At 40.7% G+C, this 13140-nt stretch overlaps 1 pseudogene; it reads left to right on the top strand.

Moving 5' to 3' along the window:
* Nucleotides 1-6900: 6900 nt before the first annotated feature.
* LOC130275255 (U2 spliceosomal RNA) lies at nt 6901-6991 on the top strand (annotated as a pseudogene).
* The last annotated feature ends 6149 nt before the right edge of the window (nt 6992-13140 follow it).

The following is a 13140-nucleotide window of genomic DNA, read 5'->3' as shown; positions in this document are numbered from 1 at the left end:
TAACTGTGCTAAATACTGGACACTGCTTGCCTGGATGGTAAATTTGACACCTTCACAGCCAAGCAGACTCCAAGGCCTGATGTCAGTAGATCAAAGAAGGTTTGGGAAATACTCCCCCTGTGTAAATGCCATGTCTTCCAATATTAAATATGGGGGTCAGGGAAGTATGTCCGCAGCCCCTATCTTGTAGATTCTCCATCATAATACCTTTAAAATGAATCCTCACATTATCCTTGTGTATTGATCCCTGCCCGAACTGTATGCACTGGGTAAATCATACACAATAAGGGGGTCATGTCAGGTACCCCATGAAAGAGGATTTGATGGAGAATCCAAATATAAGAAAATTATGTGGTGCCTTGCCCATAATAGAAGATAGAGAACATTTCCTATTCTTTGGGCATGAAGGTATCACATCTATCTATCTCTTCTCCTTGTCCCGCCCAGGGGCTGAACATAGAGGGATCACCTGTCTATCTAGGGTGCGCTTGCATGGGGGACAAGATCTAATTTTGGATGCCAGATGCCATTTCCTACCAGACCCCATGGAATAGAACTCTGTAACTTTTTGTAAGAAATGATTCTATATTTTTCCCATGTGGTGAAACTTTGTCTTGTTAATATCTATTTTTATATGTACTGTGAATATTTTTCTTTCATAATAAATCATTCATTTATTAAGTACCGCTTATGTCTGGTAAAACGGACACACATTGTCCTTGAAGAGAGCTAAGTAATAGTCTTAAATTTACTTATCTGTTCGGCTACATTATAGATTTGGATTAATCTTTTTCCTGTTTTTATAAACTACTGGGGATAGTAGATTATATTTGGGAATTGTAGCATATCCAGATTGGATTGATAGCTTCCTGTCTGCTTGAAATTGACAGGTGGTGGCAGCGATACCTTTAAATTGGGTGGTGTAAGAGGGATTTTTTAATCATTATTTTTGGTCTAGTGTAGACAAATAGTGTTTTTATAGATAACCCTACCACCCCTCTTGTCGGTTCGTGACAAGGTCTTCCTTGAGGGATGGCGGAATGTCGATCAGGCAATCCAGACTGTCCTGATCTTTGTTCCATGACTTCAGGATGTGATTCTGTAGACATCTGATATGCAACTTCCCCCACTGTTCTGCTTCCAGAGTGGATGTAAGGAGACCAAGGATTCTCATAGCATATCTGATGGAACAACTGCTTAGAGACAGAAATTTTTTTTACATCTGAGTGATGTTCAGTCTTCTTTTACTGGAGATCCGTAGCTTCATTTCTTTGGAATCTATAATAAATCCAAGGTAAGTAAGACGGGTGGTTGTGATAGGGATGACCCTTATGTTTCTAATGACTAATATGTTTTAATACTAAAATGCCAATATGCCAAATATTTGTTAAGCTACCCTCAACCCATAAACAGTTTTTATTTTCTTTCAATTGTCAATCAAAATATATTAATACTGATATATTTATATGTCATTTCTAATGCTGAATGCATTTCTATTTGTTGAACTATGCACCACTTTTCTGAATAACCTTGGATCCTAAAATGCTAAATGCAAAACATTTCATCCTATCGCTTTGCCTGTGACTGAGATTAACATTGGAATGAAGATTATGAATACAGGACGTATAAACATTGGACTTCGTGGTAAACATTGGACTTCGTGGAAAGATGAAGAAATCTCAAGCTAGAACTCTCACAAGATAAAAGACCTATGTTACGCCACAAATGACTTATCAGCATATAGGATGACGCATATTTTATCCTTCAACCCTTTATACTCAAAATATTATCTGTTTGTCTCTCTCGACTGAAACCTTGTAATGGCGCCACTCAGGAGTATTCAGACAAAACATATGATGAGCAGAGAACTTTTTCCAAGAAATTAATGGACACTAGATATGCAAGAATTTTACGCAATTATACGCAATATTTAAACAACCATTCAGAATGTAATATGATAATTGTGATGTCATAATTTACCCGCCTACTTTGTACAATGTTAAAACCAACTGTTTCTTCCTGAATAAAGCAGTACTCTTTTGGGAGCACCAGAGCTTCTAGCCAAGAAAGAGTGTGTACCAACATATCCTGTGTGGTGTATATCTTTTTGTGTTGACACTTGGCAAAGTGTATAGCAGCTCGGTCAATCACATTTGAAAAAGCCCCCACACGATCCATCCTTAACAGTTGGAATGAGTTGGGATTTTTTTCAGTTTATTAAGAACCCTTGAGCCTGCAGAACTTACATAGTCATCTGAAAATGGGTCTCCGGCATCCGATTCGTTGGTGCTCTCACCAACCAGTCATCTAGATATGGGCTCATATGGATCCCCATTATCCTGATACTTGCTGACAACACAGAGACGATCTTGGTGAATACCCTCGGGACGAACGGGAGATCGGTGAACTGAAGATGCCGAATTCTCTGATGAACCCGGACTGCTATGCAAAGAAATCTGTGATGATTTTTCAGAATCGGGATATGCAGGTACGCATCCTGCAGATCTATGGAGGCTAGATGGTCCCTGTGCTGGTTGTTGAACACCGCAGACTGGATAGACTCCATTTTGAATGTTTTCTTGACAAAGTACTGGTTCAAGAAGGCCAGATCTATCATGAGCCTCCAGTCGCCTCCTGACTTGGGGACCGTGCATACTGGAGAACAATGCCCTTTGCCCCATACTGATTGAGGAACTTCTTCTAGGGCTTTCTTGCAAATAAATTGATTCACCAGATGTAGAATCACTGGATTGGAAGCTATGCTTAGCAGAAACCTGTCTGGAGGTCGATCTCTGAACTCCAGGGAATAACCTCTTTTTATAATTGCCGTGACCCAGGCATCTGAGGATGTCATAGACCATGTCTCAGCAAAAAGAAGAATCCTGGCACCCACTGGAAGGGTGGTGGCAAGGTTCTTCAACCTTCTTCAGAAAGACTTCTTTTTTGCAGTAGCTCCCTGGTCTTCCCTGGTTCGACCTCCGAAAGGAATACTGCCTTCTAGGTAACTTCCTAAACCTTCGCCTGTAAAGCTTGAAGGTAGGAAATTATTTACCTTTATCTTCACTGAAGGATTTCAAGATGTCCCAAACAGCGAAGAGGGATGGAAAGGCAAGGGTACAAAATTGTATTTAGCCAGAATATCACCGTCCCACTGCTTAATCCATAGCGCTCTTCTTGTGGCATTAGATAAAGCTATGGATCTGGCAAAGAATTTCAGCATATCCAAGGAAGCATCACATTGGAAATCTGCAGCAGTTTTCATGAACGACATATTGCTTAAGATTTCCTCCCTTGGAACGCCTTCTTGAAGATCCTGAGATAGATGAGAGAGCCAAACCGTAATGCTCTTGCCACTGAGATAGATGATTCAGCCACCTTGGCTGCAACAGGGGCTGTCAGATAATTCTTCTTATATATGGCATCTGCTTTCCTTTCCATTGGGTCAAAAAGCCTGGAGGAATCATCTGAAGGGAAGATAGACTTCTTTGCCAACTTAGCAGCGGCAATATCTGCCAAGATAGGATTCTCCCAAGATGAACAGGAGGCATGGTTGAGTCTGTAAACCGACTTGAATTTTGCGCCAGGGTCGGTGCGCTTCTCCGGCTTATCCCAGTCTCTCTCACACCATTGAGAAATTAACTGGTGAGAGGGAAGTTCCCTTGTCTGACAGGAAGGAAAGTAAAAGACACAGTCGTTTGCAAGCTTCATGGAGACATTTTTATAGACTCCAAAATTCCCTTCAGCGCAGAAATTAGTTTAGGCACCTTTTTCTTTCTGCAGGAATACAGGTCTTCCATATCCTCCTCTTCCTCTTAATCCGACAAGGTAACAGTGCTAGAAGACCCAGATGATATCGGGGAAACATGGTCCCTGGAAGACTTGGGCTTCTTTTTATTCGTCACTGAAGAAACCACAACCTTGAAGGCCGAGGTAAGTTCCCCTTCAAACCAACCCAGGAACGCACCTGGTTCCATAGGAAAAAAACTTATTGAATGTAAAACTGTGAGTGCACAGCCTGTATAACAGAGTTTAATGTTGTGATGTCCCATCAAAATGACTCAAAACACAGTCATTTATGTCTAAACTTTGGCTACAAAATTGAGTACCCCTATAACTGGAAATGTCCAAATTGGGCCCAATATGTGAATATTCTGTGTGGTCACCATTATTTTCCAGCACTGCGTGAAAGGAGTACTGTGGTGTAATAAAACTATCCAGCGGATAGGAGATAAACTTTAGATCGCTGAGTATCCCTGCAATCTCCTGCATTGCACCCCGGCTCTCCCCAGGAAGGGAGGAAGTGTGCCAACAAGCCCCCTCCATGTATCTCTATGAGAGAGCAAGATATTTAGCGTTGTTTCTGCCAGGTGTCAGGGTGTCTCTGCTTCCCCTATAGAGATACATGGAGGGGGCGTGTTGGCCACCGCTTTGTGCAGGAGTCGATGCGCTCCCTTCCTGGGGAGAGCCAGGGTGCTGTGCAGGAGATCGCAGGGGAGAACACATGAACTTTGTTCTCCATGGTCCACATGACTGTTGTAAAGCATACAAATGTGTCCTTCCTTAACCCCTCTCTAAACTCTCTATATTCTGAGAGAAAGACAGATTTTCTTACTCCCTTACTGTGTGAACATATTGTTATGTAAATAATGCCTTTTTCATTCCCTTATAGCAAGTCATGATATTGTGTTGAAAGGATTTCATTGGATTCAAAGGATTCAGTTGGAATCAAAAATAAAAAGGTATAAAGGTAGGGGGGAATCTGTATCTATAGGTTGTCAACAGAACAAAGCAGACAAAATGAAAGAAAAGAAAAAGGTTACAATCTGAAAATAGAAACATTAGAAAAAAAAAATACATGCTTCAGTAAAAAAAAAAATAGATAGTTGCAAAACAAACTGGTGTATATATCTGGCAAAAAAGTATTTAGTCAGCCACCAATTGTGCAAGTTCTCCCACTTAAAAACATGAGATAGACCTGTAATTTTCATCATAGGAATACCTAATAATCCGTAAAAATCACATTGTCTGGTTTTTAAAGAATTGATTTGCAAATTATGGTGGAAAATAAGTATTTGGTCAATAACAAAAGTTAATCTCAATACTTTGTTATATACCCTTTGTTGGCAATTACAGGGGTTAAACTTTTTATGTAAGTCTTCACAAGGTTTTCACACACTGTTGCTGGTATATTGGCCCATTCCTCCATGCAGATCTCCTCTAGAGAAGTGATGTTTTTGGGCTGTCGCTGGGCAACACAGACTTTCAACTCTCTTCAAAGGTTTTGTATGGGGTTGAGATCTGGAGACTGGCTAGGCCACTCCAGGACCTTGAAGTGCTTCTTACGAAACCCACTGCTTTGTTGCCCGGATGGTGTGTTTCGAATCGTTGTCATGCTGGAAGACCCAGACATGTTTCATCTTCAATGCCCTTGCTGATGGAAGGAGGTTTTAACTCAAAATCTCATGATACATGGCCCCATTCATTCTTTCCTTTACATGGATCAGTTGTCCTGGTCCCTTAGCAGAAAAACAGCCCCAAAGCATGTTGTTTCCACCCCCATGCTTCACAGTAGGTATGGTGTTCTTTGGATGCAACTCAGCATTCTTTCTCCTCCAAACACAACGAGTTGAGTTTTTACCACAAAGTTCTACTTTGGTTTCATCTGACCTTATAACATATATAGCTGTGGATATAGTGTTTCTGGATTTTGCTAAAGCGTTTGATACTGTTCCTCATAGATGTCTGACAGGTAAGTTAAGGTCTTTGGGTTTGGAAACGTTAGTTTGTAACTGGATTGAACACTGGCTCATGGATCGTACCCAGAGAGGGGTGGTCAATGATTCGTACTCTGATTGGTCCCCGGTTATTAGTGGTGTACCCCAAGGTTCAGTACTGGGCCTGCTGTTGTTTAATTTATTTATCAATGATATAGAGGATGGCATTAACAGCTGTATTACTATCTTTGCAGATGACACCAAGCTTTGTAGCGCAGTAAAGTCTATAGAGGATGTGTATAGGTTACAAGATGACTTGGATAGACTAAGTCTGGGCATCCACTTGGCAAATGAGGTTCAATGTGGATAAATGTAAAGTTATGCATCTGGGTACTAATAACCTGCATGTGTTGTATGTCTTAGGGGGGATTAAACTGGCAGAGTCACTGGTAGAGAAGGATCTGGGTGTACTTGTAGATCACAGACTACAGAATAGCATGCAATGTCAGGCTACTGCTTCCATGGCCGGCAGGATATTGTCATGTATAAAAAGAGGCATGTACTCGAGGGACAGGGACATAATGATCCCCCTTTATAAAGCATTGGTACGGCCTCACCTGGAATATGCTGTTCAGTTTTGGGCACCAGTCCATAAAACGGACACTGTGGAGCTGGAAAGGGTGCAGAGACGCGCGACTAAACTAATATGGGGCATGGAACATCTTAGCTATGAGGAGCGATTAAAGGAGTTACAATTGTTTAGTCTTGAGAAGAGACGTTTAAGGGGGATATGATAAATGTATATAAGTATATTAATGGCCCATACAAAAAATATGGAGAAAAACTGTTCCAGGTTAAACCCCCCCAAAGGACGAGGGGGCACTCCCTCCGTCTGGAGAAGAAAAGGTTTAGTCTCAAGGGGCGACACGCCTTCTTTACCATCAGAACTGTGAACTTATGGAACAGTCTACCTCAGAAACTGGTCACAGCAGGAAAAATTTATAGCTTTAAAACAGGGTTAGATACATTCATGGAACAAAATAACATTAATGCTTATGAAGAAATATAAAATCCCATCCCTTCCCCAATATCGCGCCACACCCCTACCCCTCAATTCCCTGGTTGAACTTGATGGACGTATGTCTTTTTTCAACCGTACTATGTAACTATGTAACATTCAGGGTGTATCGCTTCTCGGCCTTTTGGCTAAGATCAAGTGTAATATCTGTTCTTATCAGTTTCATGCTGGTGGCAGGCGACGCCAGTGTGGAGCTGGTGGGGATGGGTGCTGCATGGTAGGGAGCAGGTGTACCGGGGCGTTCTGAGGAATCAGCTCGACGGCTGCCCCAATGTGACCTGCTTCCTCCGGGTCTCGCCATGAGGCAGAGGTGTGTAGAGCCGAGGTACTTCTGTGCCTCGGGGAGTGGTGACCCTGAGGTGCTGAAACTCACTGGGTGTTAACTCACTGAGTGAACGCCTAGGTTGAAGCCAGGAGCTTTTTCGGCCCCTTAGTATCTTCGGCAAAAAGGGGCATTGAACCTGGATCCTTGCAGGTGCCTTTTGGCCCGGAGGTGAAGGGTAGGTTTGTTGGGAGGCCTCTCTCCTGTCGGAGAAGGGCTTAGAGATAGACAACATCCTTTGTGCACGTTTTTTTTTTAGTGTGACACGTTTGCACTTTTTCTTGCACTTTGGGTGATAAAGACACTTGCCTCGGCTCTTAAAAAAAATAAAAAAAATAAAAAGCACCCTGAAACAGCTGTCTGCAGATGGGTTCTCTTCCCTTCTGGGGAGAATAATGACTTGGCATCAATCCCAATCAGCTTCTGAGACTTTATAAGCAGAGCCAGAGCTGATCAGAGGGCACGTTACCTTATATGGTGGTGTGATGAGAAACTTACTTTGCATACTTCATATATATATATATATATATATATATATATATATATATATGCATACTTAGCCATAGCTTAACATCAGTAGGCAAGCTATTACAGTGACATGTATAAATACCAAAGTACTGCATCAGTATATAATTTCATCTTTAAGCATAAGTGTCAAGAGGTTTTGCTCAGCCAAAAAAAGAGCTTTTAATGATTCTGCAAATGTTATTTTCCTTGGAAATGAGTGTATGCTTTCATGTTTGAAAAAATCTTACTGTACATTCAAAATAGTTTTAACAGAAGGTAATTATATGTCACAAAGATGTTTTCAAATTGAGAGGACTGTAATGAATATGGTGTGGTAAGATCTCTTGATATGTTTCACTTCCCCATGAGGTATCTTTGATGAATATTCTTTCAATTATTTAGTTCATACCAGCTGTATCTTGCCCAGGAACACCTGTTCTGAATGTAAAGGTTACTACTGATCAAGACAAAAAAAAGTGCTCTAGTTGTTATCTCAGTCACCATTATAAATAAATATAATCTATTTAAAGTAACAAGACAGTTGGATGCTTCATTATTAAGTAAAAGTCCACAGTGTTGAGAGAAAAAATTGCACTTTTGACTTTAATAACCTGTAGATATGCTGTGCCACGGGTGGTGTTAGGCAATACCTTATCACTTTGTGACACCAGGGCACCGTTAGCCTATACAGGGTCCGAGGTTGGAGACAGCTTCCCCTGGTCTAGACACTAGGAGTAAAGGAACACACCAACATCAGTTTACGGATAACTGTCTTTACAGAGCAGGGTGCAGATGTTGATACACAGACAGTATGGTGCAGAGTGGAGAGGATGCTGTGTAAGCCCATGGGAGTCCTGTTGCCTTGCTGGGACTTGTGGTGCTTTCACCCAATAGATTGATACTGACTTGAGTGAGGATTGAAAATTTTTCCAGGTAGATAGGGTTCTGTCAAGGTCTTGTAGGTCTCCACCAGGGCATGAACTTCCACCGTGCTGGTGATCCTTACAGAATGACTGGATAAGTTGTCAAGTTGACTTGGAATGATAGATTTGATCTGGGCTTTCCCTTAGAGCTTCTCCACACACCTCACACTTTTACCACACTGGTGCTCAGGAACAACTGGAGATGAGCTGGGGCAACTCCTTCCCCACTACACTATATTGCCAAGAATTTAGGGATTCCAATTGGGCATACAGGGTCACATGGGCCTGCACTGCTCCACTCTTAAAGGTACAAAACATATATAAATATAACATAATCACCAAACAAACCAATGAAAAAATATGTTGCTGAAAATCTGTAAATTACCAACACCAAAAAGAAATGTACAAACAGAGATTCAAAACAATATACAGTGACCACCCCGACCTACGATGGCCCCGACATGTTGAAGGCAGCATCAACATACGATGCTTTTATATGTCGGGGACATCGCATAAACGGCTATCCGGTAGCGCAGACTGCTTCAGCTGCTGCCGGATAGCCGTTTACGGTGCCCCGTGTGCTCCGGTGATGGTCTGCTACCTGTACTCGGGGCTCTGGAGCATCATCTTCACGGTCCCTTCCATCGCTGTCGCTCTTCATAGTCGTCATAACATCACGCACTAGCCGTCCCGTCATCCAATAGGAGCGGCGTGCGTGCGTAGTGACGTGATGACGGCGACGGAGAGCGGAGAGCGAGTATCCCAGGGAAGCAGAGATGTCCCGAGCGTCGGGGACACCACGGAACGCAGCAACAGCGATGGGGACAGGTGAGTACAGCTTCCTATACTATACATTGCACGCATCCCTCAACATACGATGGTTTCAACAAACGGTTCATTTGGAACGGATTACCATCGTATGTTGAGGGACACTGTATATATAAATCTTTATTAGACATATTTGTCATAAATACATGCTAAAAAGAAGTATAGGCACAATGGACATTGGTGGGCAGAGTACAGGGGGTACAAGACAAACATTGGTACAGAAATGTAAAGATATGTAGCAGATCAAACAGACCAGACAAAGCACATTTGATAAACACAAATACAATCATAAATAGAATGAATCAGAGTATTTAGGAGGACAGCTACAAAAGGGTATAAAAGCGATAACAGATGCAGAGCCATCTACTACCAGCACAAACCACTCAAAAATAATAGCCTAAAATAATGAGTTATGCTCAACTGACCAGCCCATGCATAAAACCACCAGCAATAGTCTGGTCGATGAGGCTCAAAATAGCTTGTGCAATAAATGATTAAAAGTCCTATCCTAAACCACGTACTCATAATACTGCAGTGATTTTTTGAAGATCTTTCTGAGCATCAACATAAATAAAAGAAAGTATACAAAGGGTGCACACTTTGCAGCCTTAAGATCCATTACTTTAACTCTGACTTTAAGACATTCTCTTTAACTGAGATGTTAATACCTAATTAATAATATATGTTGCTACATAATAGAGTAAATATACTGTATGCCCTCTCTACATGTATATTTTGCTCTTTAAAAAGTAAAATATACTGCTGGTTTTCCATGTATAGTGAAGATGTTAATACTCTCTATTGGATGTATTTCAGACTCCAAAGTCTCCTACTATACCCTTCATTTTTCATGTGAACTGTAGTTGGCAGCAATTATACTCTACAGGAGTCTGATTACAACCTGACATTTACTTTAGAGGCAATTCTATCAGGTAAATTATATGATTGCAATCAACCACACACAGCGCAGATTTAGGCTTGAACACTCAGTTGTCTAGGTTGGTACAGTGCTAAAGAATGCATTAACTGCACCTATCAGACCACGGATATGCTGGGAGAATCAGGAGGCATGGTGTCTGTACATTTTACCATCATTACAATTTGGTTGAGGTTATATTTTCCTGAGGGTTTGATCTGTTTCTACTTGTTGACCATTAGCCTTGTGAAAATACAAATTATGGTCATTCACATGACCATGTGATGGCTCCATTCAATCAATTGTACAGAGCAATAATAGGGCCCTCGTGGTGTTCTATGGTTCCGTACTGTATAGCAGCATGTTGAGTTGTTTTTTTCTGTCTGAACCGAAGAAAAAAATTAGAAAAAAAATGTTGCCATGATTTACTGGATGTCATATGAAGGAGTTATTCACCCTTACATGCAGTGCGTCACCTTGGGTGCTGGTGGTGGGTATTTGCACCATTTACTTTCCATCCTAGAAATACTACACTAGGGAGCGCCCCATTGTTTTTTCTCCTCCTTTTTCCTTCACACCTGTGGTGAGACTGGAAAGAGCTACACATCTTCCTCTGTAGTATACAGCAGCTGGTAAGTATTGGAAGGCTGAATATTTTTTTAAAAGTAATTTACACATTTTTTGACCTTCTGGCACCAGTTGATTTAAAAATATTGGCTGCAGCATCTTGTGCTGAGTGTAAGGGGACATCATTCCTCGAGGAAGAAAAAAACTAATGAAACATAGAATCCCAATCACATGGCCAAGGACAGCCATTCATTTACTTTTTAAGTAAGGTACAAGTGTACCTTACCACTATGTAAGCATCAATGTTACCAAAAATACCACCATACAATATATGGTATATAATATGTCATAGAATATGCTCTTAGTAGACACACTCTGCAACATAAAAAGCACATAAAAATCAATATGAAAAACCACACAGCAAATTCCATGCTGATTTTAAGGAGTTTGTTTTACACCATTATTTTCCCATATGAACTAAGGGCATGTTCGCACCGATATAATCCACATGAATAAAATCTACCCCAAACAACAGCTACAGTGACAGTGTCTTACTGAGTGGTAATGTTCTGCACCTAAAACATAAAAACCTCTTCAGAACAAAGCACAAGTAGTTTTTGAGCCCCCTCTTTCAAGAGAGAAAAGCTCATTGCTTACAGGTGGAAACACAATGAAGAACTGAGGGTATGTTCACACTACGGAATTCCGCAGACAATTCCGCGGCTGAAATTGTTCCGCACAGAGAATGAACAAGTTCATTCTTTGCGCGGAAGTCCGCGAGCACTGCATAGCTGTCAATGGTGACGGCTCAGTGCCGCGCGGTCCTACCGCCGCCGCCGGCTGCCAGGCTGAATCTCCGCTCGCTGAATTCAGCGAGCGGAGATTCTGTTCACACACTGTAGTGTGAACATACCCTGACTTGTCACATCTTTTCAACGCAGGAGAAAATAGCGTAAAAACCGCACTGGAGGGAATTTATAAAGGCTCTGCACCTCTGTTTAGGCACAGAAAATTTGCTCCCATCTGGCGTACATTTTAAAGCACGATAAGCGAGGCAGACGCAACTACAGCTGATTTATTACAGCATACCTGTCATTTCAGGTGACTTTTCGGAATAAGCTGCAAATACGGAGCAACACTATTTCTTGCCATTATATGACAATTATATGTACATATTATTTTTCAGAAAATTTCTGCTTTGCAGCCCTGACCAGGTGTTCTTCACTATACGGTTGCTTAAAGAAAACCTGGGCTTGCTAATACATAATATTGCAGAAATAGTAAGCATACCGCACCCTATATGAACTAGTTATAGGGTTGTTCACTGGCCTATAAATATTAAATGCTAATTATCACATCAGTTATACAGCCAGATATATTTTTTTGGTAAGTTTTCCAGATTTTTAAGGATAATTCTCATTTTTCAATTCATAAATACATTTAGAAACTCTTTTATCAGAAAAGTGGTATTAAACTCCGAGAGGAATTGTAAAAGTTGCAGAAAATTTGGAATGTTTATACCTATTTGTAAAATAATGTTTTACAGCATAAAAAGGGAAAACCATTTCTCAGAGTTTTTAAAATAGAAATAATCAAATAGCAGTCAAATAGCCAATTAGCCCCAAAAGCACCTGCACAGCTGCTTGCACAGCCAGTCCCTGACTCAGCTGCTCCGAACATCATTGTACGTATTCCGTTCCAGATGCTCGAAAATGTGTTGCTTACAAGTTCTTTTGTCTTGTTGACCAAGGCAAGACATTTTATCCACTGAAGAACAGATTGAGGCTTTAAAAGTCTTTTATTTATTTTTTATTGTTTACTATATTGGTGCAAAGCTGGCAAAATAAATAGAGCTAAACTCTGCTAAATAGTGGTTCTAAATATGTCCTAAGAAGTTGGTTACTATCTAAAACTAGAATCTAAAAAGTATCAAATGAACTAAATCTTCTCTTTACAGTACAGTATGATGACATATTACCTTATTTTCAAATAATGGAATTGGACATTGTTATGGCCTGCCAGTAAAACAATAAATTTAAAACATTTTAAAAATGTAAATACATTTGTCATCCATTACATTGTCTAAAGACGTGAGGATACTAAACTTTCCATTTCTTGTCCAACGTCTGACTTTGATATTTTATTTCATGAAGTAATTTTGGTATCCTTCAGAATGGCTGAAGTGATAGGGCAGCAAAACTAACAGGATAGTGAATTAAAACAATTTCTGTTATTTAGAAATATTTTCAAATTTAAAGGGGTACTCCGGTGAAAAACTTTTTTTT

The sequence above is a fragment of the Hyla sarda genome, chromosome 5 (assembly GCF_029499605.1).
Source record: "Hyla sarda isolate aHylSar1 chromosome 5, aHylSar1.hap1, whole genome shotgun sequence".
Taxonomy (NCBI): domain Eukaryota; kingdom Metazoa; phylum Chordata; class Amphibia; order Anura; family Hylidae; genus Hyla; species Hyla sarda.
The sequence above is the reverse complement of the archived record's forward strand: the minus strand, read 5'-3'. Positions and strand labels throughout refer to the sequence as shown.